This window comes from Tamandua tetradactyla, chromosome 8 (genome assembly GCF_023851605.1).
Source record: "Tamandua tetradactyla isolate mTamTet1 chromosome 8, mTamTet1.pri, whole genome shotgun sequence".
In the NCBI taxonomy this organism is placed as follows: Eukaryota; Metazoa; Chordata; class Mammalia; order Pilosa; family Myrmecophagidae; genus Tamandua; species Tamandua tetradactyla.
The window spans coordinates 8,972,811-9,000,290 of NC_135334.1; positions in this window are offsets into that span (position 1 = coordinate 8,972,811).

Sequence of the window (27,480 nt, forward strand, 5' to 3'; positions counted from 1 at the left end):
GGTGATTTGGGAGTGCGGCTGACCTGGGAGAGCCTTCTACACCACCTGTGGCAGCCCTGGTTGCAGAGACCGAGGAACTGAGAGATCGAAAGCCGCAGCCTAGCATGGAGGCTTGAAGCCACAGAGCCGGCAAGAGTACACAGATGGGAGGCTAGGGCTAGGAAATAAGCCAGGCCATGTTCCTTGGGCCCGCGACCCTCACCAACACAACCCAGTGACTGGCAACTCACCCCATACCTCACACACCTAAACCCTGTCATCCGTTCCCATTCTTGGCACTCCAGGCCCCCCCATCCCACCAGCCCCTAATGCACATACCTGCCCTACACCCCACCCCAAGTGCTGCCCAACCCACCTCTCCTGCACACCTCCTGAGCTCTAACTCGCCTTCCCTGTTCCCTGCAGGTTGTTGCCAGTGCATAAAGGCAGCAGGCACTGACCTGCATACCTAGGCTACCCCTGCCCCTGCTTCCCCTCCCCCTACCCCCTACCCCCACCCCCTTCCCCTCCCCAAGTGTCGCACAGCCTCACTCTGCCCTGCTTGAGCTCTGCACATCGGGCCCCAATCACATCATTCAGCTCTGGGAACCGCACTTTACGGCAGTCCTAGAACTGCGCATGTACACGGCCCTCAGCCACACTTCCCAGCTCTGAGAAGGTGCCGAACTGCACAGCCAGGTCATATCTGCCAAGAATCCGTGAAAGCATAATGCTGACCTGAAGCCACAGCTCTACACATGTGCACAAAGGGCCCTGGTCTTAGACTTGTGCACACCAGGGTTATGCCCCTCAGACTGGTGTACTTGCACAACAACATCTTCCCTGGTCACTGGGCACCCACGTTCACAAGCATCAGCATATTAAACATATCAAGTAAGAATCATCATCAACCTGCACCTATACCAGACCTGAAACAAATCACTGCACTGAGTGACCATCCCTTGCCCTGCTCCCTGCTGTAAACCATCTTGCAAGCACAAGGCTTAAGACCACTGAAAGAAATCAACTCCCAAAGTAATTCAATCAAGATATTTACATGCCATGAAGACAGCAGAAGATGACTAAGCATATCACAACGCAGACAGATATAGCCCTGCCTAATGACCAAATTAAAACACCAGAGGAGACACAGATGCTGGAATAACTAATCAAAGGTGTTCATACAACTCTACTTAATAAAATAAGTGGGACAGCAAATGACATACAGGTGATCAAGAAGACAGTAGAAAAGTATAAAGAGGAATTTGAAAGAATAAATAGAAAAATAGCAGGTATCACAGAGATTAAAGCTCTGTTGACCAAATAAAAAACATAGTAGAGGCACACCACACCAGATTTGAAGAGTCAGAAGAAAGAATAAGTGATATAGAGGACAGGATAATTGACTTCGAAGACTCAGAACAGAAATAGCTAAAAGGATGGAAAAAATTGAACAAGAACTCAGGAAAATGATAGGTAAACAAAGCACACAGATATAAGAATCATTGGTGTCCCAGAAGGAGAAGAAAAGAGTAAAGGGCTAGGAAGAGTAGTTGAGAATAAAATGTGGGAAAACATCCCAACCTTCATAAAGGACATAAATATGCAAGTCATAGAAGCCCAAAGAGCTCCAAACAGAATAAATACAAATAGACTTTCACCAAAGGACATACTAATCAGTCTGTCAAATGTTGAAGAGAAGCAGAAAACCCTGAAAGTGGCAAGAGAAGAACAATCTACTACGTACAAGGGAAATAAGACTGAGTTCAGACTACTCAATTAGCAACCTGGAGGTGAGAAGGCAGTGGTATGATATATTCAAGATCCTGAAAGAGAAAGACTTCCAGCCAAGAATTCTGTACCCAACCGAACTGTCCTTCAAAATTGAGGGAGAGATTAAAGTTTTCAGATGAAGAAGTGACATATCCTGAAAGAATATGTCAACAAGAGACCAGCCTTACAAGAAATACTAAAAGAAGTTCTGCTGGCTGAAAAAAAAAAAGACAGGAGAGGGAGGTTTAGAAGAGGGCACAGAATTGAAAAATACCACTAAAGATAATTTGAAGAATACAAAGAGAAAGTGGGAAAAGAATATATAGAGTCGACAAATAAAATTAAAATGATAAGATGGTGGAATCAAGAAATACATTTTCAGTAATAACTTTGAATGTTAATGGACTAAACTTACCAATGAAAAGATACATATTGGCAGAATGGATTAAGAAACATAGTCCAGCTATATGCTGCTTACAAGAAACTCATCTTAGACTCAGGATACAAATAGATTGGAAGTGAAAGGGTGGAAAAAGATTCTCAAAGCTAGTTGCAACCAAAAGAAAGTGGGAGTAGCTATACTAATATCAAACAAAATAGACTTTGAATGTAAAGGCATCATAAGAGACAAAGAAGTACACTATATACTGATTAAAGAGTCAATTCACTGAGAAGATACAACATTCATAAATGTTTATACTCCCAGTCAAGGAACTCCAAAGTACATGAGACAGACATTGGCAAAACTGAAGGGAGTGATAGATGTTTCAACAATAAGAGTAGGAGATTCCAATACACCACTCTATTCTAGAGATAGAACAATCAGACAGAAGATCAACAAGGAGAAGTTAAATAAGATAATAAATGAATAAGACCTAACAGGCATATATAGGTCATTGCATCCGAAAGCACAAGGTTATTTATACTAGGGCACAAAATAGATTCTTTATAAATAAAAAAACATTGAAATTATTCAAAGCACTTTCTCTGATCATAAATGGATGAAGCTGAATCTCAGTAACCTCCAAAGAACAAGAACATTCACAAATACATGGAGATTACATAAGACACTCTTAAACAACCAGTGGGTCAAAGAAGAAATTGCTAGAGAAATCAGTAGCTGTCTGGAGATTAATGAAAATGAGAACACAACGTATCAGAACTTATGGGATGTGGCAAAGGCTGTGCTGAGAGGGAAATTTATTGCCTTAATTGCCTATATTCAAAAAAACAAGAAAGAGCAAAAATTGAGGACTTAACAGCAAACCTGGAGGAACTTGAGAAAGTGCAGCAAACTAACCCCAAAAGAAGAAGGAGAAGAGAAATAACAAAGATTAAAACAGAGATAAATGAATGGGAGAACAAAAGAACAATGGAAAGAATCAATAAATCCAAAGTTGATTCTTTGAGAAAATCAATAAAATTGATGGGCCACTAGCAAGACTGACAAAGAAAAAAAGAGAGAGGATGCAAATAAACAAAATCAGAAATGAGAAGGGGTGCATTACCACAGACATTGAAGAAATAAAAGAAAACATAGGGGGATACTATGAACAACTATACACCAACAAACTAGACAACTTAAATGAAATGCTCAAATTCCTGGAGACACACAAACAAGCTACACTGACTTAGGAAGAAGTAGAAGATCTCAACAAAACAATCACAAGTAAAGAGATTCAATCAGTCATCAAAAATCTTCCTACAAAGAAAAGCTTGGGGCCAGATAGCTTCACAGGGAATATTCCAGGGGGAAGGAACACCAATCCTGCTCAAACTTTTCCAAAACATTGAGGAAAAAGAAACTCTACCTAACTTATTTTATGAAGCTAATATTGTTTTAATACCAAAACCGGGTAAAGATGTTATAAGAAAGGAAAACTATAGGCCAATCTCTCTAATGAAAATAGATGTAAAATTTCTCAATAAAATATTAACAAATCAAATCCAACAGCACATTAAAAGATTTATACACCATGACAAAGTCGAGTTTATATCAGGAAAGTAAGGGTAGTTCCACACAAGAAAATCAATTAATGTAATACAGCACATTAACAAAACAAAAGGCAAAAATCACATGATCATCTTGATTGATGCTGAAAAAGCATTCAACAATATTCAGCTCCTTTTCTGATAAAGACACTCCAAAACACAGGAATCAAAGGTAACTACTCAATATGATAAAGGGAATATATGAAAAACCTATAGTCAGCATTATATTCAATGGAGGGAGACTGAAGGCTTTCCCCCTAAGATCAGGTATAAGACAAGGATGCCCACTGTAACGAATATCATTCAGCATTGTGCTAGAAGTTCTAGCTAGAGCAATCAGGCAGGATAAAGAAATAAAAGGCAGCCAAATTGGAAAGGAAGAAGTAAAACTCTCATTATTTGATGAGATGATCCTCTGAACTGAGACAAAATAGTCTCTTCAATAATTGGGCATGGAAGAGATGGATATCAATAGCCAAGAGAATGAAAGAGGACCCTTATTTTACACCCTACACAAAAATTCACTCAAAATGGGTCAAACACCTAAATATAAGAACTGGTACCATAAAGCTACTAGAAGAAAATGTAGAGAAGCATCTTTAAGACCTAGTAATAGGAGGTAGCTTTCTAAACTTTACACTCAATGCACAAACAATAACAGAAAAAATAGATAAATGGGAATTCCACAAAATCAAATGCTTCTACTACATGATGATATTGTGAATGACTCATTCTATATGTACAACAGAATGATCAAAAGTTATGAATGTTTGCGTTTGTGTTGTTTTGGTATTTAAAAAAATAAAAGAATTAATAAAAAAACATTAGAAAAAAACAAAACAAAACAAGACAGATGCTTCTGCACCTCAAAAGACTTTGTCAAAATGGTGAAATGGCAGCCAACTCAATGGGAGAAAATATTTGGAAATCACATATCCGACAAAGGTTTGATTTCCTGTGTATACAAAGAAATCATACAATTCAACAACAAAAGAACAAACAACCCAATTATAAAGTGGGCTAAAGATACGAATAGGCATTTTTCTGAAGAGCAAATAGAGATGGCTCAAAAGCACATGAAGAAATGCTCATTTTCATTGGCTGCAAGGGAAATGCAGATCAAGACTACAATGAGATGTCATCTCACACCTAAATATGTTCTACAACTAATTGTGGTGTTGTGCTATGTATATATGCTATCTTTCATGAAAAAAGAAGGAAAAAAAGTTGATTGTGATGTAAGAAAATATTTAAGCCCTCTAGCCTCCTATATTCTGGAGCTGCTAGAAGGAAAAATATGGGAGGAAGGAAAAATATGAGAGGATCCTATGGTAGCCCATGACAAATTCCGGGATCTGTCCTGTAACCACTTGTTGAAGAGTACTTTGAAAACTATTGCTTTTTTATTTCTTTGCTTTGTATATCTATTATACTACACAGTAAAAAAAGTTAAAACAAAAAAGAAGAATGAAAGAGAACCTCTATCTCACACCTTATACAAAAATAAATAAATAAGTTATCCAATATATGAGTACAGGGTAATTTTACATTTATTTAAGTCTTTAATTTCTTTCAGTAATGATTTGTAGTTTTCAGCACACAAGTCTTTGGCATCCTTTGTTAAATTTATTTCTAGATATCTTATTCTTTAATTGTTATTATTAATGGAATTTTTTGTTGATTTCATTTTCAGATTGTTAATTGCTGGTGTATAGAAACATTTATTTTTGTGTATTGATCTTGTACCCTGCAACTTTCATGAATTCATATATTGGCTCTGGTAGTTTTTTTGTAGATTCTTATCATTTTCTATATGTTGGATTATGTCATCTGGGACTAGGGATAGTTTTACTTCTTCTTTTTTAGTTTGGATGTCTTTTATTTCTTTTTCTTACCTAATTGCTAGGTTAGATAATATGTTAGGTATATAACATATATAATATGTTAGCATATTATGTTAGCTGTGGGATTTTCACACATTTCTTTTTTTATATTGAGAAAGTCCCCTTCTATTCCTAGTTTTCTGACTGCTTTTATAAAGAAATGGTCCTGGACCACAGTAATATAATTTGTCAATAAGAGGGAAAACTCTCTGGGTTGATGGGGGGCTATCTGGGAAAGAGTTCTAATATATGTTATTTTATTCAGGAAAAAAATAATGCTGGCTCTTGTTAAATGTCATTTCGCATTCAATGAAATTATGTGATTTTTTTCTCTTCATTCTATTCATGTGATATATTAGTTGTCTCAACCTTGCATTCTAGGATATACTCTATTCATTTTGCATAATTCTTCTTTTGTGTGTTGTTATATTTAGCTGGCTAGCTTTCCATTGAGAAGTTTTGCATACATGTTAATGGGGGATATTAGTTTGTAGTCTGCATTCTTGTGATATCTTTATCTGCCTTCGATATTAGATAATACTAGCCCCATGGAGTAAGATAGGAGGCATTCCTTCCCCTTTAAATTTCAAAATAGTTTGAGAAGAAGTAGTACTAATTCTTCTTTGAATGTTAGGTAAAATTCACCAGTGAGGCCATCTAGTCCTCAAAATTATTTATTGGGAATTTCTGTTTACTGATTCAATCACTTTGTTATTGTTCTGTTGAAACTTTCTATTTTACCTTCAGTGAGTTTAGGTTATTTGTGTGTTTCTAGGAATGTCTCCATTTCATGTAGGTTATCTAATTTTCTTGTGTAGAACTCTCCATAGTATCCTTTTGTAACCAACTTATTTCTGTAAGATAGGTGATAATATTTCCCTTTCATTTTGATTTTCGCTATTTGCCTCTTTTCTCTTTTGTTTTGTCAGTCCAACTAAAAGATTGTCAATTTTATTGATCTTTTAAAGGACCAACTTTTGATTTGCTGAATCTATTGTTTTTCTATTTTTCTTTTCATTTATCTGCCCTCTAATTTTCATTATCTCTTTCCTTTTTCTAATTTTGGTTAGTTTGCTCTTTTTTTCCCCTAGTTTTGCCAGTGTGAGGTAAGGATGCTGATTTGATATTTTTATACCTTTTATGTTAGTATTTAAAGCTATAAATTTCCTTTTGATCACTGCCCTTGCTGCATTTTGTAAGCTTGGGTATGTTGTGTTTTCATTTTCCTCAAGATATTTCCTTATTTCCCTTTTATTTCTTCTTTGACTCGTTGGTTATTTGAGTGTATTATTTAATTTCCAATATTTGTGAGTTTTTCAGTTATACTTCTGTTATTGATTTCTAGTGTCATTCCATTGCAATTGGAGAAGATACTGTATTTGACTTCAGTCTTTTTAAATCTATTGAGACTGGTCTTGTGACTTAGCATATGGTCTATCTTGGAAATAATTCATGTATAGTTGAGAAGAAAGTGTTCTGCATATTTCTATTAGGACTTGTTGCTCTATAATATTGTGTAAGTCCTTTATTTGCCTGATAATCTTTAGTCTGGATGTTCTATTCATTATTGAAAGTGTATATTGAAGTCTCCTACTATTAATATAGAACCATCAATTTCTCCCTTTAAATCTGTGAATGTTTGTTTCATGTATTCTGGGACTCTATCATATAGGTGCATACATATTTATGATTGTTATATCTTCTTAATGAATTGAGTTGTTTTTTTCAATATATAGTGTCTTTCTTAGCCCTTTAAACAGTTTTTGACTTAAAATCTATTTTGTCTGTTATTAGTATAGTCACCCCCACTCTCTTTTGTTAGTATTTGCACGACATTTTTTAGCATACTTTAATGTTGAACTCATTGTATCTTTGAATTTAAGGGCTCTAGTAAATAGTGTATAGTTAGGATGCTGTTTTCCTTGCATTCTGTGAATCTCTGTTTTGTGGCTGTAGAGTTTTACACATTAGCATTTAAAGTAACTACTGATCATGCAGGACCTATTTCTTTCATTTTGACATGTGAATGTTGTAAGATTTTTGCTTTCTTCTCCTTCAAATTTCCCATAACTGCATATTTTTGTATTTAGTTGACCCTTTGCAGTGAACTACTTTGACTTCTTCGCATATCCTTCTTGAGGACATCTTTTTCAGATATCATCTTTGTGGCTAGCACAGGGATAAAATTTAACATCAGAAATCTATAAAAATCTCTGTTAATTTGATGCAGCTTAACTTTTATAGTGTATACAACCTTTGTTTCTAATCTCCTCCAGCCCTCCACCTTTATGATGCTCTTGTCACAAATTACATCTTTTATAATTTGCACTACTAAAACCCTAGATTTGTCATTGCTTTTCATGTATTTTATTGTAGATAATGAAATACACAAAAAGTAAAGTTATAAATAAAAACACAACAGTATATATTGGCATTTATAATTGTCCAAGAATTACTTTCACTGAAGATATTTATTTGTGGATTTTCAACTTACTTCCTAGTGTCCTTTCTTTCAACCTGAATAATTCTCATAACATTTCTTTTGAAGCCATCCTATGTTTACAAATTTCCTCAGCATTTGTTTATCTGGAAAAGTCTTAATCTTTTCCTCATTTTTGAAAGACAGTTTTACCAGACATAAAATTCTTAGTTGGCAGTGTCCAAAATTATTTCAACACTTTATTTATATCATAACACTTCCTTCTTGCCTCTATTCATGATTACAACAGAAAATCAGCACTTACCCTTGTTTATGATGCATTATTTCTCTCTTGTTTTTTTCAGGGTTTTTCTTCCTTTGTCTTTGGCATTTGATAATTTGACTAAACGACTCTCGGAATTTAACCAGCTTGAGTTTCAGTGAGTTTCTTGGATATGTATATTCATGTATTTTGTTAAATTTGGCAAGTTTCTGGCCATTATTCTTTTAAATACTCTTTCTGCATCTTTCTTCTCTTTCTAGGACTCTCATAATATTTGTATTGGTACACATAATAGTGTCCACAGGTCTCTTAGGGTCTGTTTAATTTTCTTTATTCTTTTATCATTCTGCTCCTGAGACTGAATAATCCCAACAATATCATATTCACATTCATCGATTCTTTTTTTGTCTATTATAATATGCTGTGGAATGAATAAAATTAATTTTTATTTCAGTTATTGTGGTTCCCAACTCTAGTATTTCTGCTTTATTCATTTTTATGATTACTGTATTTTTACTGAAATTTACATATAATCTTCCTGTTACCCTTTACTTCTCTTACTATGTTTTTTATCTCTTTGAGCTTATTTAAGACATTTTTAAAAATACTTTGTCTGATATACACAGTCATGTCCTCTTCATTGATGTATTTTGATGTTTATCTTGCTCCTTTGGATAAGCAATCATTTCCTGTTTCTTTGCACATCATGTAATCCTTTGTTGCACTTTGGACATTTTGATTTTTAGTATGTTAACCAGGTCATTTAATCCTTTAGGTGTCTATTCCTGAAACTTTATCCAGCTACTGCATGATAAAGGTTTCCTTGAATACCAGCCCCTGACATAACAGAACAAAACAAAATGAAAAAAAAATTCACAGTCTTTACCGATTACCTCTGTGCTGTCTGGTATTCTCTTTCAGAGCTTAGCCATCCTAACTATAAACCTAAAGAACACCCTAAAGATAAAGTGCAGGGTCCTCTCTGGTCTTTTCCAACCATGCATCTTGTCTTGGGTAGGTGTTCATTGCCTTAGGAATTCCCCTATTTACACTAATCCAACATACCCACTTCCCCCTAGGAAATATTTTCACTTCATCCTGTGTGCTCAATTTTAAGTCTTAAAGTGGGCAATATTTTCCCTCAGGATCCCGTGATTTTGATTGTTTCTTACATTGATTTAATTTTTCTGTAAGACACTTGTGTGTAGACAGGACATGTTCGTGCATTGTGGGCCATAAATGAGCATGAATTTTAGTCCTCCAAACTTCCACCAGACAGAGTATACAGGTGCACGTGCACCCTGTATGTTCATAGGAGCTTCTCTGCTCCCCTTATAACTTAGACCAGGGACTCACAAGGAGATACTAGGCTGGCTCCACACTCAGCAAGGGAAGGCATGGGGGAAGGTTGAGAAGATGCTGCAATGTTACAAGATATTCCTGCCATTTAAAGTTGTCTTTTCTTGATTTGGTACTTTCCTAGTTATTGCAGCCCATCGACTCCTTTTCAGAGCTCTGAGAAAGATGATTCTGCCAGCTTTTACTTGTTTTAAAATTCTGTAGGGACATGGAAGCCTGGAGTGTCTCATTCCACCATTTTGGTGATATCATCTGTTGCTTATTTTTTTTATTTCAAGAAAAACTGGTGCAGAGGGAATCTATAGAAGAAAACCAGAAATATTTCTGGAGGATTGAAAGAAAAATAACTTTCTGTAGGTACAAATCAAATTGGAAGGGAGGAATCTCAGTAGAAAATAAAAACCTCTGGCTGCAGGGGAAATGAAAGTTGTTTTTGAACAGAGTTACAGGGATGCTCCAGGATCTACACTGGCAGCTGTGCAGATTATGGAAGGACTCTGGGTCAGAAAAAGAGGTAAATTATAAAGATTACACTTTATGTAATATTTGGGGTCCATCTACCCTCGCTCCCCTTTCCCCTTCAATCCCTACCCATAATGACAGACAGGCACCCAATGCACTTGCCCCAAATCAATATCACAGGTCTATCTGGCCTCTTATTTCTCCCCATTGGCTAGGCAGGCATATGGTATATAGAACCTGTGCTTGGCTGGGTTGGGGAGGAGATGTGCTTCGCTGTTGTCACAGGTATATGAGTTGGTGCTGCCTGCAGGTTAGGGTGATGTGGAGGTGTCCTCGGCAGTATAAGAAAGGTGTGAAGGTGTCAGTTGGGAGAAGAAGATGTTTCATGATCAAAAAAGAAATGTCAGAAATTAAAAATATGAAGTGAAGGAAGGCTATAATGAACTCTATGGTGTGGGATTGGAATTGTATGTATGCCTGTGTGAATTCGTAGATTTTAACCAATAGATACATAGGTTTGTAGATAGGTAAATACATATAGAAATCACTATTGATGTGTGTATCTATAATCTATACATATGCATCTATATATTTCTAAGCTGTGAGATCCTAGAATTGATGACAACTCAGTAGCAATTATTACACTTAGCACCCAGATCCATTTTTTTTCCACCACAAGGAACCAGGTTGGCTTGGTTTGGAGCAGGAAACAAACTGGAAATTCCAAGAATACCATATAGCTTCACAAATTAAGGGAGTGGTAAAAAAATAATGTAGATGCATCAAAAGAGCTTGGAACCTATTTAAAATCCAAATACAGAGCAATACGAACATCAAGATAAAAAACTGTAGTAAAAGATTACAATAAAGTGAATGAAATAGGGAATGCATGAGCCCATTCTGACATAAGTAAAAAAGAATTAAAGAATAAGCGTAAAATCTATCCCACAGCAGAATGTCAACTAATATTATCTATATATTAACTTATAGGTAAAAATACTTATTCTTAAAAGTTAGAGTAGAAAACATTGCTGGAACCATCTTAAACGCATGATAAACCTCAATGTAAGCAGAAATCGAACTGATTGTCATTGTGTATCTTCATTGGGGTGCACTGAGAAGGTCACGGCATCACTGTTGCACTATTCCAACCAAAGTTACATAATGTGATGGCATGTTAACATTGGTGAATCTTGCTGTAGGGTGTATGGGTGGTCATTGTATTATTCTTAAAACTTTTCTGAAAGTTTGAAATTATTTAAAAATTCAAAATAAAAAGCTTAAACTTAAAGGAAAAGAAGGCATATTTATAAGCTTTGATATAGAAACAAACAAACAAAATGTCCAGGGGGTATTGTTGCATGTTTAAAAAGCAAGTCATAGGGGATGCAAGGGTAGTTCAGTGGTGGAATTCTTGCCTGCCATTTGGGTTCCCCAGTTTTATTTCTGGCCCATGCACTTCCCAAACAAACAAAACAAAGAAACCAACAAAAATGAACAAACAACATTCAATAAATGGTGCTGCAATAACAGGTTACTCACAGGAAAAAGAATGAAATGTGATCCCTCCATATAGCATACAAAAACAAAAGCAACAAATCATAATAACATATACAGAATATGATCCTATTTTTGGTTGATGTTGGAGTTTAGAAATGTTTCTTTGTGGAGATGTATAGAAAATGTCTAAATAGGCACACAATCCAATATAAAATAATGACTAAGTCTAGAGAATAGAGTTGACAAAGCTGGAAGAAAAAGGAAGCATTTATTTGATAACATATACTTATGTAATGTCCAAACCATTTTTACAAATAAAATGTGTTCTTAGGAAAAAAACAATGTATTAGAAATTATTAAACCATGGCCACAAAAGTTTTATCTAAAGGATTAAAATCCAAAATAAAATCCTCCTTTGGGGTGAAAGTAAGGCACAACCAGCCTACCTTCTATCTGTGCACACATTCTAAAATGCAAGTCAACATGACGTGCTTACATTCATGGAGCTCATAGTCAACCCTCCTGAAAAAAGAATGCCCAATGCAGAGAAAACCCATGTAGACATCTACATTACGCAACCTCCAGTAATATATAAACAGACAACCAAGGATCATAAGATTTGTGAGTAAAACCAACAAGAACAAACAGAAGGACCAAAGAATAAACACAATCAGATATTTTCAGAGATTATGGTATTCATAAAACAAGTACAGGCTACTATAAAAATGGAACCATGGTAAAAATAAAGATGTGTTGAAAGTATAAAATATAATTACTGAAATTAAAACAAACAGGCAAAGAAGTAGAAGATCGAGTAAAGAACAGTGTCTAGCATGTAGACCATCCCACCCCCAAACCTGAAGATGACAAATATGAGAGAATACTTTAGGGGCATGTCAGTGCAGATGCTCCAAAGTCAAATGAAGGTTCAGAAGAGGAAAAGAAAGGGTAGAGTGAGACAAGGAGAGAGAGAGAGAGTGAATGAGGAGGAGATAGACAGACAGATGCAAAGGGAGAAAGAGAAGGAGGGGAGTAAATGAAATGTAGGACATGTTAATAAATTTAAAGAAGAATAAAGAAGCCCAGACTCTAGAAAGACTTATATTTTCGATCATTTTAATTATTTCATTATTTTATGCTGTAGTATATTCAAATTAGCTATAGGCCATCTGGAAATCTGCCAGTATATGTTTTTGCTGAAGCATGCTGTTGCCCTGAAATAAAAAATTGTTATACATGTCTCTTAAAAGGTCATAATACTAGGTGGTGCTCCAGTGGCTCAGTGGCAGAATTCTTGCCTGCTGTGCTGGAGACCCAGGTTCAAGTCCCAGAGCCTGCCCATGTAAAAAAAAAAAGTCATAGTACTACTTTAACATAACCTAATATAGAATCTATAGTAAAATTCCCTGGTTGTACCAAATGTCTGTCTGTCCATCTATCTATCTATCTTTCTATCTGTCTATCTATTTCTGTCCATCTATCATCTAGCTAGCTAGCTGTTAGTCAGGGTTCTCTAGAGAAACAGAATCAGCAGGAAATATCTGTAGATACAAAATTTATAAAAGCTTCTCACTTTTAAAAAAGTGCCGTGAAGCTGACAATTCAGGTAGAGGGTCTGGATGAACTCCACAGGAAAGGCTTGCTGGCCAAAGCAGGAAGACAGCCTGTCTCTTCTGAATTCTCCTTAAAAGGATTCCAGTGATTAGAATAAGCATCACTCATTGCAGAAGACATTCCCCTTGGCTGATTACAAATGGAGTCAGCTATGGATGCAGCTGTCATGATCATGATTTAATTCTATGAAACATCTTCATAGCAACCGATAGGCCAACACTTGCCCAACCAGAAAAATGGGTATCACCACTTGGCCAAGTTGACACATGAACCTGACCATGACACTATCTATCTATCATCTATCTATCTATCTATCTATCTATCTATCTATCTATCTATCTATCTAACTATTCATCCATCCACCCCTCCATTCATCCATCATCCATCCATCCATCCATCCATCCATCCATCCATCCATCCATCCATCCATCCATCCATCCATCCATCCATCCATCCATCTATCCATCTATCCATCTATCTATCTATCTATCTATCTATCTATCTATCTATCTATCTATCTACCTGTCTGTCTGTCTATCTATCTATCTATCTATCTATCTATCTAATTTTTAAACAAGTTGGTTCTCACCATCAAGACAGGATGGTATTGAGTACTTGATGAACTGTAAGACATAATACTTCACTTTCCCTTATTGCTTGTAATATTCTGCATGTGACATTCACATATTTAAGTGATATTGGATAGTATTTACATTTATTGCAGTTCAAATTGTGATACTCACTTCTGCAATTATTATTTATATAAATGTAATATTTGAATAAAATTTTTTGGCTTTTTAAAGAAGTTTTTATTGTGAAATATAAAATACATGCAAGAGAAAGAAAGAAAAAGCAATAATTTTCAAAGTACATTTCAACAAATGGTGACAGAACAGATTTCAGAATTTGTTATGGGTTACAATTTCACTAGTTCAGATCTTTCTTTCTAGCTGCTACAAAACATTGGAGGCTAAAAGGAATATTAATATAGTGATCCAGCAGTGATACTTGTTTGTTAAATCCTATTTTCTCTGTTACACATTCTCCTTCTCCTCTAATTCTTCTCTGGACCAATAGGGATCTTTAGGCAATGCCCATTCTGATGTTTTCATGTTGAGGAGGGGTGCTGACGCTAAAGTATAGGGGGATATAATTAACTGACAATCTTGGAAAGGCTGGTCACTCTGAGTCTCAGGATTTATCTGGCCTAGGAACTCACTGGAAATTATAGGTTACAGGAAAGCAAACTTAGTGATGAAACTTTTATAGCATCTCAGTTTGAGCCCTAGGTGTTCTTAAGAGCCAACAAGAGTGATTTTGGTTGGGGTTAAGCAAACCATGGTAATTAGCACTATTTAACTGAAGCTTACTTAAGAACAACCCCCAGAATAGCCTCTTGACTTTATTTGATCTCTCTTAGCCACAGATGCTTTATTTTATTACATTTATTTTCCCTTTTTTGGTCAGGAAGGCACTGTTGATCCCATAGTCACAGAGCTAGACTCATCCCTGTGATTCACACCCTATGTTGTCAGGGAGATTTTCACCCCTGAATATTAAGTCCCACAAATAGGGGAGGGTAATGATTTTCCTTGCACTGTTGGGCTGAGAGAGAGAGAGAGAAAGAGAGAGAGAGGGAGAGGTCACATTTGAGCAACAAAAGAGGTTTTCTGGAAGCTACTCTTATGCATGTAGTCAATTTCTGTACCACAGAAATAAGTTTCATAAGGGCAAGCCATAAAATCAAGGGCATGGCCTATTTTCTTCATGTCCCCAGTGGTTGAGAGGGTACCCGGAGTTTCACAGATAGGAAAGTTTAGTAGTTCCTTTTTTCTTTTCCTTCAGATGCTTAAGATACTCTACCAATGCTTTTAAATTATCAGCCCACCATAGTCTGAGATGTATATTGGGTTACCTTAAGCTATATAGAAATGCAAAGCATCATCCCTGATCTGGACTCCAGGAGTTTGGGCTGTTTAAATGAGCCTCCAGACAGGTTGATTTAAATTGTTTATTACTAAAAGTTTATATTCTAGACATGATAAACCCCTGTGCCTTTGGTCTCACACAGTTGGTGAAGGTCTAGAGTACATGCACTATCACCTTTTACCCCATACTCTGATTTACCTTAGTCTGAGCCAGATTGGCTTTGTTTTTATCTCTTATTGGGGTCTGATCTATCTTTTGATTATTTAATTATTATTGTATATAGCTGTGCTAACTTTCAGAGCTTCAGCACTCCATGTCTGGGTCTTAGGTATCATAGAGTTACTCAAAGTTCCAGGGAATTACCAGCTAATATACATATAGTTCAGTGTTTCAGAATTTAGAAAGATACTTACAACTTCAGGGTAAGTCTGTCTGCTATAAGAGCTTACAATCTAGGCTACATTTTTTCGTAAGTATTTTCTGAAAGAGACTTCAGCATATTAGTTCTTCTGTTTTAACTTACTTTGCATAACACATTGTCCCCAAGGTTTATTCAGTTCGTTGCATGCCCCTTGACATCCTTCCTTTTGTAGCTGTACATCCATCATATAACTGTATTACGCCTCACCATTCTGCTTCTCACTCATTGTACCCTTTGCCCCCTCACCTGTTGGGCATCATGGATAGTGCACAAAACAAACAGTGTCTTACAGTATCCTCACTTGGTTGTACATCAGCAGCAGTCTCAGCTGACAATTTTCATTGGCCCAAAGTCACAAAGAACTGACAAATACAGCATCACCAAATATCAAATCAAAACTACCCCTTATCACCTGTTCCTCCCCAACCCCCCATTAGTTGCTACTGCTAGTGCTATTTTACTGCTGATATCTTCCTGTTAACTGTTAGCCATAACACACATTTTTAGCTTTCCCCTGCACCCCTCTATTATTGACTCTGTCCAATATTGAAACTTTGAAATAGTTCATGTGAGAATTTATTTATAATTGTAGATTTAATCAGTTAGATACTTGACACTATATATCCCCTTTCAATCATATTCAACTTCAATATGGCAATGTTACTTATAACCCCAATAATAAATTACCATCACTTCTATCCATTCCCTTGTATTTAGGGTCAACCTCATTGCGTAGCCTTTTCCCTGCCTTCAGCTTTTGGCTGCTTCATCCTACAGTGTAACCACTGAGATTACCTTTTTTAGAGTCGTAACAGTGATCATACAGTATCTATTCTTTTGTGTCTGACTTATTCTACTCAGCATTACTCCTCAAGTTTCATCCATGTTGTCGTTCAGAACCTCATTTCATATTACTGCTGCATAATATTCTATCATATGAATACACCACATTTTGTTCATCCATCCATTTGTTGATGGGAACTTGGGTTGTTTTCATCCTTTGGCAATTGTGAATAGTGTGAGTACTAACATCTGTGTGAAAATGTCTGTTCATGTCACTGTCTACAGCTTTTCTGGGCATATACTGAGTATTGGTATTGCCAGGTCATAGAGCAACTCAATATTTAGCTTTCTGAGGAATTGCCAAATTGCTTTCCACAGCAGGAGCACTATTATACATTCTAACCAGTAGTGAATAATTGCTCCAATTTCTACACATCTTTTCCAAAATTTGTAGTTTTCTGTTTGTTTAATAGCACCCATTCTTGTAGTTGTGAGGTGATATCTTATTGTCATTTTGATTTGCATTTCCCTTATAGCTAATGAAAATGAACATTTCTTTATGTGCTTTTTAGCCTGTTCTATTTGCTCTTCAGAAAGGTGTTTTTTCATATCCTCTGTCCATTTTATATTATAAATTATAATTTATAATTCTTTGGTTGTTGAGCTGTATAATTTCTTTATGTACACAGGATATCAAGGCTTTATCCAATATGTGGTTTTCAAATATTTTCTCCCATTGAATTGACTGCCTCTTCACCTTTTTGACAAAGTCCTTTGTGGCACAGAAGCTCTTAACCTTAAGGAGATCCCACTTATTTATTTTTTCTTTCACAGCATGTGCTTTAGGTATAAAATTTAAGAAGCTACTTCCTATTACTGAATCTAGAAGATATTTCCATGCATGTTCTCCTAAAAGTTTTATGATACTGGCTCTTACATTTAAGTCTTTATTCCATTTTGAGTTAATTTTTATATAGGGTGTAAAGTAGAGGTCCTCTCCCATTCCCATTCATTGAACATTCTATTCTGTCCAAGTTCAGTAGATTTGGGGGCCTTATCGAAGATCAATTGTCCATAGATTTGGTGACCTATCTACAACTCTGTTTGATTCCATTGGTTAATAATTCATATTTGTGACAGTATCATGCTGTTTTGACCACTGTGGCTTTATCATAGGGTTTAAAGTCAGGAAATGTTAGTCCTCCCACTTCAACTCTTCTTTTTTAGGATATCGTTAGCTATTCAGAATCTATTTCTCTTACAAATTAATTTGATAACTAGCTTTTCTAAATCTTCAGATTAGTTGTTGGGATTTTGATTGGTATTGCATTGAATCTGTAGATGAATTCGGGTAGAATTCACATCATAACAACATTCAACCTCAACCTTTCTATCCATGAGCATGGAATGTCTCTCCATCTATTTAGATCATTTTTATATCTTTTAACAATGTTTTGCAGTTTTCTGTGGACAAGTCTTTCACAACCCTGGTTAAGCTTATTCCTAGGTACTTGATTTTTTTGGTCACTATTTTGCATGGCATTTTTCCCTTAATTGTCTCCTCAGATAGGTCCTTACTTGTATATTTTTGTACATCAATCTTGTATCTCACCACCCTCAGGGATTTATCTTCTCTCCAGCCCTGTGTTATAACCTTGCCCGCAGTGACCCCAATCATTTCTCTCTCCCACAAAGCCAGGTCTCCAGCATGGCAGGTGAAAGTTCTACCACTGAGCCACCATTGCACCACCACCCCTTTCTCTTTTTTATGCTTTAAATTACTGTCATGGTCAGGTTCATATGTCAACTTGGCCATGAGGACATTTCGTAGAATTAAATCATGATCATGTTGGCTGCATCCACAGATGATTCCATTTGTAATCAGCCAAGGGGAGTGTCTTCTGCAATAAGTGATGCTTAATCAAATCACTGGAATTATTTTAAGGATTCAGAACAGACAGACTCTCTTCCTGCTTTGGCTGGTGACGCCTCTCCTGTGGAGATCATCCAGACCCTCCAACAAAATCATCAGATTCACAGCCTGCCCTATGGAATTTGGAGTCTACATTCCTATGTTTATGTGAGACACTTCTATAAATTTTATATTTGTGAGTGTTCCCTGTTGATTCTATTTCTCTAGAGAACTCTAACCAATATACCTTGGTAACAGGAGTGGTTCTTAAAAAGTAGAAACTTAAAAATGGGTTTTTATGATTGATTTTCTACTCTGACTGGACTCAAAGGCACGAAGGACTCTGATTCCCATAATGAAAATGATACTGCCAATCAATGGAGTGAGTTGGCAAAAGAGATAGTTAAAATATTACCATTTGATTCTCCTAATGCTTTGCTTGTACAAAGCCAGGCTGTGGGGGATAAAGTTTTTGACACATTTATGGAGTTTTGTGGAAATAAGAGGTTTAGAGATGTTGGTTGGTTGTTGTTAGATACAGTATATAAATTAATGAGTGAAAGGGATGGGCTTAAGGCTTCAACCAAGAAGCTTAAGTGCTGTCTTAGAGATGTAAATATTTCTATGAATGTCCTGAAGGAAAATCTTATTTCCTATAGCTGTAGACTTGAGATCTCTGAAAATCAGACTCAGAATCTTATTGTTAGAGTAGCGACTTTGCAACAAAACTGAAATCTCAGTCTTCCATGGTGTCTACCATTAAGGTGAGGGTGTTGATTGAAAAGGAATGGGACCCTGAAAAATGGGATGGCAACATATGGATTGATAATGATGTTAGTGGTGAGGTTGAAACCCTAGATCATGCTGAGTCTTCTCTAGATAAGTTTGTAATAGTCTTCCCTGAGGACATAACCATCTCACCTCCAGCCTGCCTTGAGGAATGGCCACCCAACCTCCACCTGAAGGGATTGGCTATAGAGTGAGCAATCCTGTTTCACCAGATGAAACTCCAAATGAATGCCTTGAAGAAAATGGCTTGGAAGATATTTCTATTTTTTTCATGACCCCCTTTTACCACCCTTCATTTCTTCCAGACCTATAACGAGACTTAAGTCCCAACAGGACCCTAAAGGTGAGACACAAAGTATCACACATGAGGAGGTACCTTATACTCCTAAAAAAAGACTGTGTGCATTTTCCAATTTATATAGACAGAAATCAGGGGAATATCTGTGGCAATGGATTTTAAGGGTGTGGGGTAATGGTGGGAGAATTATAAGGCTGGATCAGGCTGAATTTATTGATGTGGGCCCACTAAGCAGAGATTCTACATTCAGTGTTATAGCTTGAGGGTTAGAAAAGGCATTAACAGTTTGTTTGGATGGTTGGTTGAAACATGGATCAAAAGGTGGCCGACATTCCTGAAGTTGAAATGCCAGAACTGCCCTGATATAATGTAGATGGGGGATCAAGAGACTTAGAGGGATTGGAATGTTAGAGTGAATTTATCATGCAAAGCCTGCTCTTACATCCCAGGAATGTCTGGAGGATGCACATTTTACCAGAACTGTGAGAAATAAATTTCTGAGACTAGTGCCATCGTCCCTGAAGAGCTCTGCAGTTACACTTCTCTGTAGGTTAGATATTACTGTGGGAACTGCTGTCACTGAGCTGGAATCCTTAAACACAATGGGGATGACTGGATCCTGAGTTGGCAGAAGCCAGAAAGCATCACTTAATCATCAAAGACAGGGTGGATGTGGCTATTATAAGCAGCAAACTCAAAGCAGGGGTCAAAATAATCTGACTCACAGAGAGTTGTTGCATTGGCTAGTAAATCATGGGATACCTAGAAATACAATAGATGGAAAGTCTACTAAATTCATGTTCGAGCTGTATAAACAAGAGTTCTAGGTCAAGTGAACAGAAGTCTAACCTGAATTGCAAAAACACATAGTCATGACCCTTAATTTCCAGACCTGAGACAGCTTACAGACTCATAGCCTCTTGAATGAAGAGGAGGCCAGGTCCCTTTGGGGTAGAACCCTGTTACACTGCCACAAAATTATACTGTTAATCTTCCTCCAAGCCTTCCCCAAGGAGACAGATGGTCATTTACCAGGGTAACTTTGCATTGGGGAAAATGATCAGATACTTTAGGAATTATTAGACACTGGTTCAGAAGCGACATTAATCCCAGGGGACACAAAATGTCACTATGGTCCACTAGTCAGAGTGGGTGCTTATGGAGGCCAGGTGATTGATGGAGTTTCAGGTCAGGTCCATCTCAAAGTACATCCAGTGGGGCCCTGGACCCATTCTGTAGTTATTTCCCCAGTTCCAGAATATATAATTGGAATAGACATACTGATCAACTGGCAGAATCCTCACATTGGCTCTCTAACTCATGCAGTGAGGGCTATTATGGTGGCAAAGGCCAAGAGGAAGCCACTAGAACTCCCTACTTAGCAAAATAGTAAGTCAGAAGCAATACCAGATTCTTGGAGGTATTGCAGAGATTACTGACTCTCTTAAGGACTTGAAGGATGCAGGGAAGGTGATTCCCACCATTTCCCCATTAAACTCTCCTATTTGGCCTGTGCAGAAAACAGATGGGTCTTGGAAGATGACTGCATTATTGTAAGCTCAACCAGGTGGTAACTCCAATTGCAGCTGCTGTTCCGGATTTGGTATCATTGCTTGAGCAAATCAGTACCTCCCCTGGTACCTGGTATGCAGCTATTGATCTGGCAAATGCTTTTTTCTCAATAGCTATTAGTAAGAACCACCAAAAAGAGTTTGCTTTCAGCTGGCAAGGTCAGCAATATACTTTCACTGTCCTATCTCAGGGGTTTATCAACTCTCCAGTCCTGTGTTATAATCTTGTCTGCAGCGACCCTGATCATTTCTCCCTCCCACAAGAATCATGCTGGTCCATTATATTGATGACATCATGTTGATTGGACCCAGTGAGCAAGATGTAACAACTACTCTAGACTTACTGGTAAGGCATTTATGTGTCAGAGGATGGGAGATAAATCCAACAAAAATACAGGGACCTTCCACCTCAGTGAAATTTTTAGATGTCCAGTGGTGAAAGGCCTGTCAAGATATCCCTTCTAGGGTGTAGGATAGGTTGCTCATCTGGCCACTCCAATGACCAAAAACAGGCACAATGCCTACTTGGTCTCCTTGGATTTTGGTGACAACATATTCCTCATTTGGGTTTGCTACTCTGGCCCATTTATTGAGAGAACAGAAAAGCTGCTAATTTTGAGTGGGACCTGAACAAGAGGAGCCTCTGCGACAGGTCCAGGCTGCTTTACAAGCTGCTCTGCCACTTGGGCCATATGATCCAGCAGATCCAATGGTGCTGGAAGTGTCAGTAGCAAATAGAGATGCTGTCTGGAGCCTTTGGCAGGCTCGTATAGGAGAATCACAATGCAGACCCTTAGGATTTGGGAGCAAAACCTTACCATCTACTGCAGATGACTACTCTCTTTTTGAGAAACAGCTTTTGGCTTACTAATGAGCCATAGTAGAGACTGAAGGGTTAACCATGGGCCACCAAGTTACCATGAATCCTGAGTTGCCTATCATGAGCTGGGTGTTGTCTGACCCACCAAGCCATAAAGTAGGGCTTGTGCAGCAGCACTGTATTGTAAAATGGAAATGATACATACGAGATAGAACCAGAGCAGGTCCTGAAGGCACCAGTAAATTACATGAGGAAATGGCCCAAATGCCCATGGTCTCCACTCCTGCCACATTACCTTCTCTTTCTCAGACCAGAGCTATGGCCTCTTGGGGAGTTCCTTACACTGAACTGACTGAGGAAGAGAAAACTCGGGCCTGGTTTACAGATGGTTCAGCATGATATGCAGGTACCACCCGAAAGTGGACAGCTGCAGCACTACAACCCCTTTCTGGGGTGTCCTTGAAGGACGTGGTGAGGGGAAATCTTCTCAGTGGGCAGAACTTCGAGCAGTGCACCTCGTTGTTCATTTTACTTGGAAGGAGAACTGGCCAGAGTTGCATTTGTATACTGAGTCACGGGCAGTTGCTAATAATTTGGCTGGATAGTCAGGGACATGGAAAGACCATAATTGGAAAATTGGTGACAAAGAGGTCTGGGGAACAAGTATGTGGATAGACCTTTCTGAGTGGGCTAAAAACATGAAGATATTTGTGTCTTGTGTGAATGCGTGCCAGAGGGTGAATTTAGCAAAGGTTTTAATAATCAAGTGGATAAAATAACCCGTTCTGTGGATACCAGTCAGCCTCTTTCCCCAGCATCTCCTGTCATTGTCCAATGGGCTCATGAACAAAGTGTCATGGTTACGCATGGGCTCAGCAACATGGACTTCCACTCACCAATGTTGACCTGGCTACAACCACTGCTATGTGCCCAATCTGCCAGCAGCAAAAACCCACACCCAGTCCCTGATATGGCACCATTCTCCGAGGTGACCAGCTGGCTACATGGTAGCAGGCTGGTTACATTGGAACACTCCTTTCATGGAAAGGGCAGCAATTTGTTCTAACTGGAGTAGACATATACTCTGAATATCAATTTACTTTGCCTGTATGCAATGCTTCTGCCAAAATTACCATCTGTGAACTTACAGAATGCCTTATCCATCATCATGGTATTCCACACAGCATTGCTTCTGATCAAGGAACACACTTTGCAGCAAATGAAGTGCGGGAATGGGCACATGCTCATGGAATTCTCTGGTCTTACCATGCTCCCCATCATCCAGAAGCAGCTGGATTGATAGAATGGTGGAATGGCCTTTTGAAAACTCAGTTATGGTGTCAACTAGGTGGCAACATCTTGAAGGGCTGGGGTAATGTTCTCCAGGAAACTCTGTATGCTGTGTATTAGCATCCATTGTATGGTTCTTTTCCTCCAGTAACAAGGATCTATGGGTCGAGGAACCAAGGGGTGGAAATGGGAGTGGCACCACTCACTATTATTCCTAGAGATGTACTAGGAAAATTTTTGCCTCCTGCCTCTGTAACCCTGAGCTCTGCTGGTCTACAGGTTTAGTTCCAAAAGGAGGAGTGCCTCCACCAGGAGAAACAACAATAATTCCATTGAACTGGAATCTAAGACTGCCACTTGGTCGCTTTGGGTACTCATTCCTCTGGATCAATAAGCCAAGAAGGGGATTACATTACTGGCTGTGGTGATTGGCCCTAACTATCAGGGGGGAAATAAGACCGCAACTACACAATGGAGGTAAAGAAAAATTTTCTCGGAACATAGGGAGATCCCCTAGGGTGTCTTTTAGTACTACCATACCCTGTGATTAAAATCAATGAAAAACTGCAACAACCGAATCCAGGCAGGACTACCAATGGGTCTGAAACTTCAGGAATGAAGTTTTGGGTCACCCCACCAGGCAAAGAACCATGGCCAACTGAAGTGCTTGCTGAGGGTAAAGGAAACATGGAATGGGTAGTGGAAGAAGGTAATGATAAATGTGAACTACGACCATGTGATCAGTTACAGAAACAAGGACTGTAATACTGTTTTGTTCATGTCATACTATTTAAGTTGTAAGATACTAAGTTTAAAAATGAATTTTACCCAAGGACTTGCACCCTATCCTGGAGAGATTTAACGTGTTTCCTGTTATATGCAGGATAGTTGAGTATTGTTAGGTGAGAGATAAAAACGTGTCTCTTATTATTTTCTATTTAGAAATTAGGTATGGTTTACTGTGATGAGTATAGCTGCCAAGTTGACAAGGGGTGGACTGTCATGGTCAGATTTATGTGTCAACTTTGCCAGGTTGTGTTTCCTGTTTGTCTGGTTGGGCAAGTGCTGGCCTGTCTTTCACTATGAGGACATTTCATAGAATTCAATCATGATCACATTGGCTACATCCAAGGCTGATGCCATTTGTAATCACCCAAGGGAAGTGTCTTCTTAGTAAGAAGACACTTAATCTAATCACTGGAAGCTTTTTAAGCAGGATTCAGAAGAGACAGGCTCTCTTCCTGCTTCAGCTGGTGAGCCTCTCCTGTGGAGTTCATCCAGACCCTCCATTGGAATCATCAACTTCACAGTCTACCCTATGGATTTTGGTATCTATTCCCATGATTATGTGAGACATTTTTATAAATTTTATATTTATGAATATTTCCTGTTGATTCTGTTTCTCTAGAGAACCCTAGCTAATATAATTACTGTACTGGTACTCCTCAATTCTGTGCCTTCCTCCATACCTCCCTCTCCTCTCTTTTTTTTCCTTCTAGCTAACAGAACTCCCTTTACTATTTCCTGTAGGGCAAGTCTATTTTTGACTAGGTCTCTCAGTCTTTGTGTGTCTTTGAAGATTTTAACCTCTCCCTCAATTTTGAAGAGCAACTTGGCTGGGTAAAGAATTCTTGACTGGAAGCCTTTCTCATTTAGCATCCTAAACATATCATACAACTGCCCTCTCTCCTCCAAGTGCCTGTTGAGTAGCCTGAACTCAGTTTGTCTGTTTTTTCTTGTATGCAATAGATGACATTTCTCATGCTTCTTTCAAGACTTTCTGCTTCTCTTCAACAGTTGACAGTTTGAGTGGTATGTGTCTTGGGGAAGACCTATTTGGAATTTATTGGGCATCTTTGATTTGTGTGTATATATATATATAATATATATATATTTATTTATTTATTTATTTATTATTTATTTATTTATTTATTTATTTATTTATTAAGGGTTGGGAAATTTTCCCCAATTATATCTTCAACTAACCTTCCCAGATCCTTTCTCTTCTTTTCTTCTTCTAGAACACTAATGATTCTTATATTTATGCACTTCTTGTTGCCCATCATTTCCCTAAGATCCAGTTCCATTTTCTTCCACCTTTCTTGCCCTTTGTTCTTTTGTGTGCTTTAGATCAATTGTTCTGTCTTCTAGATCACTCAGTCTTCCTTCTGCTTCTTCAAATCTCCTATTGTGTGTCTCTAGTATGTTTCTAATTTGGTTTACTGTATCTTTCATTACTGTGAGAGCTGACATTTTTCTATTTAATCTTTTGAATTCTTCTTTATGCTCTTCTAGTGTCTTCCTGATATTCTTTATTTCTTGATAACTATCCTTGAGTGTTCCATATTCTGTGTCCCCTCTGGTGATTTATTTGGTTGTTTGGCTGGGTGATTTTTTTCTTGGCTCTTCAAATACTTTGTGATTTTCTGTTGTGTTTAGGGCATTTAATTATCTTAATAAAGTTATTTTGTGATTTGGTTTCATTCACTTATCTAAAGTTTTGTATTTACTGGGTTTTGCATTGAAGGATCCCTTTTGCTCTTGGTTTGTCAGTAATTCCCCTCAAAACCAAGACCTAGATCTCATTATGGGGGTTACAATTCTAATTGAGGGTCGATTACAAACTAGGTGGACATGCACAGGTAGTTCAGTACCAGAATGCCTGAACCTCACAGGGAACACACGGGCTCAATTCCTGGCCCATGTACACGAAAAAAATAAATAATAATAAATAGTAAAATTTTTAAAGTATGACAAAAATGACATCTCAAGCATAGTTGGCCCCAAAGTCTGAAGATATTGTGAATGAATTCTGAGTGATGCCCACAGAAAGGAGAGAAATTTATTAAATGAGAAATTTTAAAAATCAATAAAAATGTTTATAAATAAAAATGAAAAAATAATAATAAGAAATGATGTATAGAAAAAAATGTATATGAAAAAAATAAAACCTAGGCAAATAGGGAGCTTGCCAGATTGTACTTTCCATTTCTTCCCAATAGGGGGTGCACCTGAGGCACCTCCTCCCCTCATGCCCTCCCCTCCCTAACTGCCGTGGCTGGCTGGGAAGATGGCTTGCATAGTGGGGGGCGCTGCTCCTGGTGCACAGTTGTGGGATGGCTGGTCCCTGCACACAGGACAGAGCACCCAACTGCAGTGTTTGTGGGAGCAACCAACCCACAGTGCCCAGCACCCTGCAGAATCACCACTCACCACACCCGAAGGGATGACCATACTTGGCACCCAGCTGGACAAGTACTCCCAGGGCTTGGAGGTGTGGCTTTTCACGGTAGGTGGCTAGGCACAACCCCAGGCTCCTCATGGGTGCCACTGACTCAGGGAGGTGACCAGAGCCAGCAGCTGAGCAGGCTGGAGCAGAGGGACAGATCCACACCTTCCTGTGTGCCGCTGTCCACCCCAGCGGGGTCAGAGCTGATCTGACCCACCCTGCTCTCCACACCATCCCCCTACCTTTATACTCCCCATGAAATACAGAAGACCCTCTTTGATTACTAACCCCCAGGAATGCAGTCCCAGTCATTCTCTCCCTGTGCACCATCTTATCCTATGGAGCAAGGGTGAATTCAATCCACCCCATTCCACCATCTTCCCAGAAGATTTATTTGGTTTTTAATATTAAAAATCAATATGGACAAATTACACATCTTACCTATAATATAAATATTGTAGCATAGATGATGAAACTTACATCTCACAGAAACTGGGGGAAGGGATGAGAAAGGTCAGTTGGAGAAAACGTTGGGGGCTCAACAGCTCACATTTTGTATAACTGGTTGTCAGGTTAATTTATATCACTTAACAGATTAAAAACTACCTTAAATTACAATAAAGTCATTTTCAGCAAAAATGCTCTAGATAGCTTGATTAGGCTTCCATCTGAAACATACTTAATAAAATGCACTTTTATAACATTTTTAAATGCTTCAGTGAGTTGGCAAGAAAGTAAAGAAATACTTAGAGACCAAATGAAGTAAAGGCAGCAATCTAATAGGGGTAATCAGAGCAACTGAAGCTTGCTTCTTTTTTTTTTTTTTTTTACTTTTTATTGTGGTAACACATATAACTCAAAATTTTTCATTTTAATTATTTTCGAGTGTTTCAAGTATATTGACTACAGTTCATAAAAGGCCGTTGGCTAATCTTCAAAGCCTGGCAAGCCACAGAGGAAGAGGAATAGAGTTCAGAGCCAATGAAAGTGGGGAGCATTAAAGAGCACACCCAAATGTCTGGACCCAGACTGTTCTGGGTTCTGTGGTTACTTGAAGCTTATCCAATTTGGAAGGTTTTTCTTAAAAAAAGAATACATTAAAAATGTGTAATCTGTCCAGGGACTGGAAAGGACCAGGGAAGTGAGGGTGCTAAAGCTTCAGATTCATTGGAGA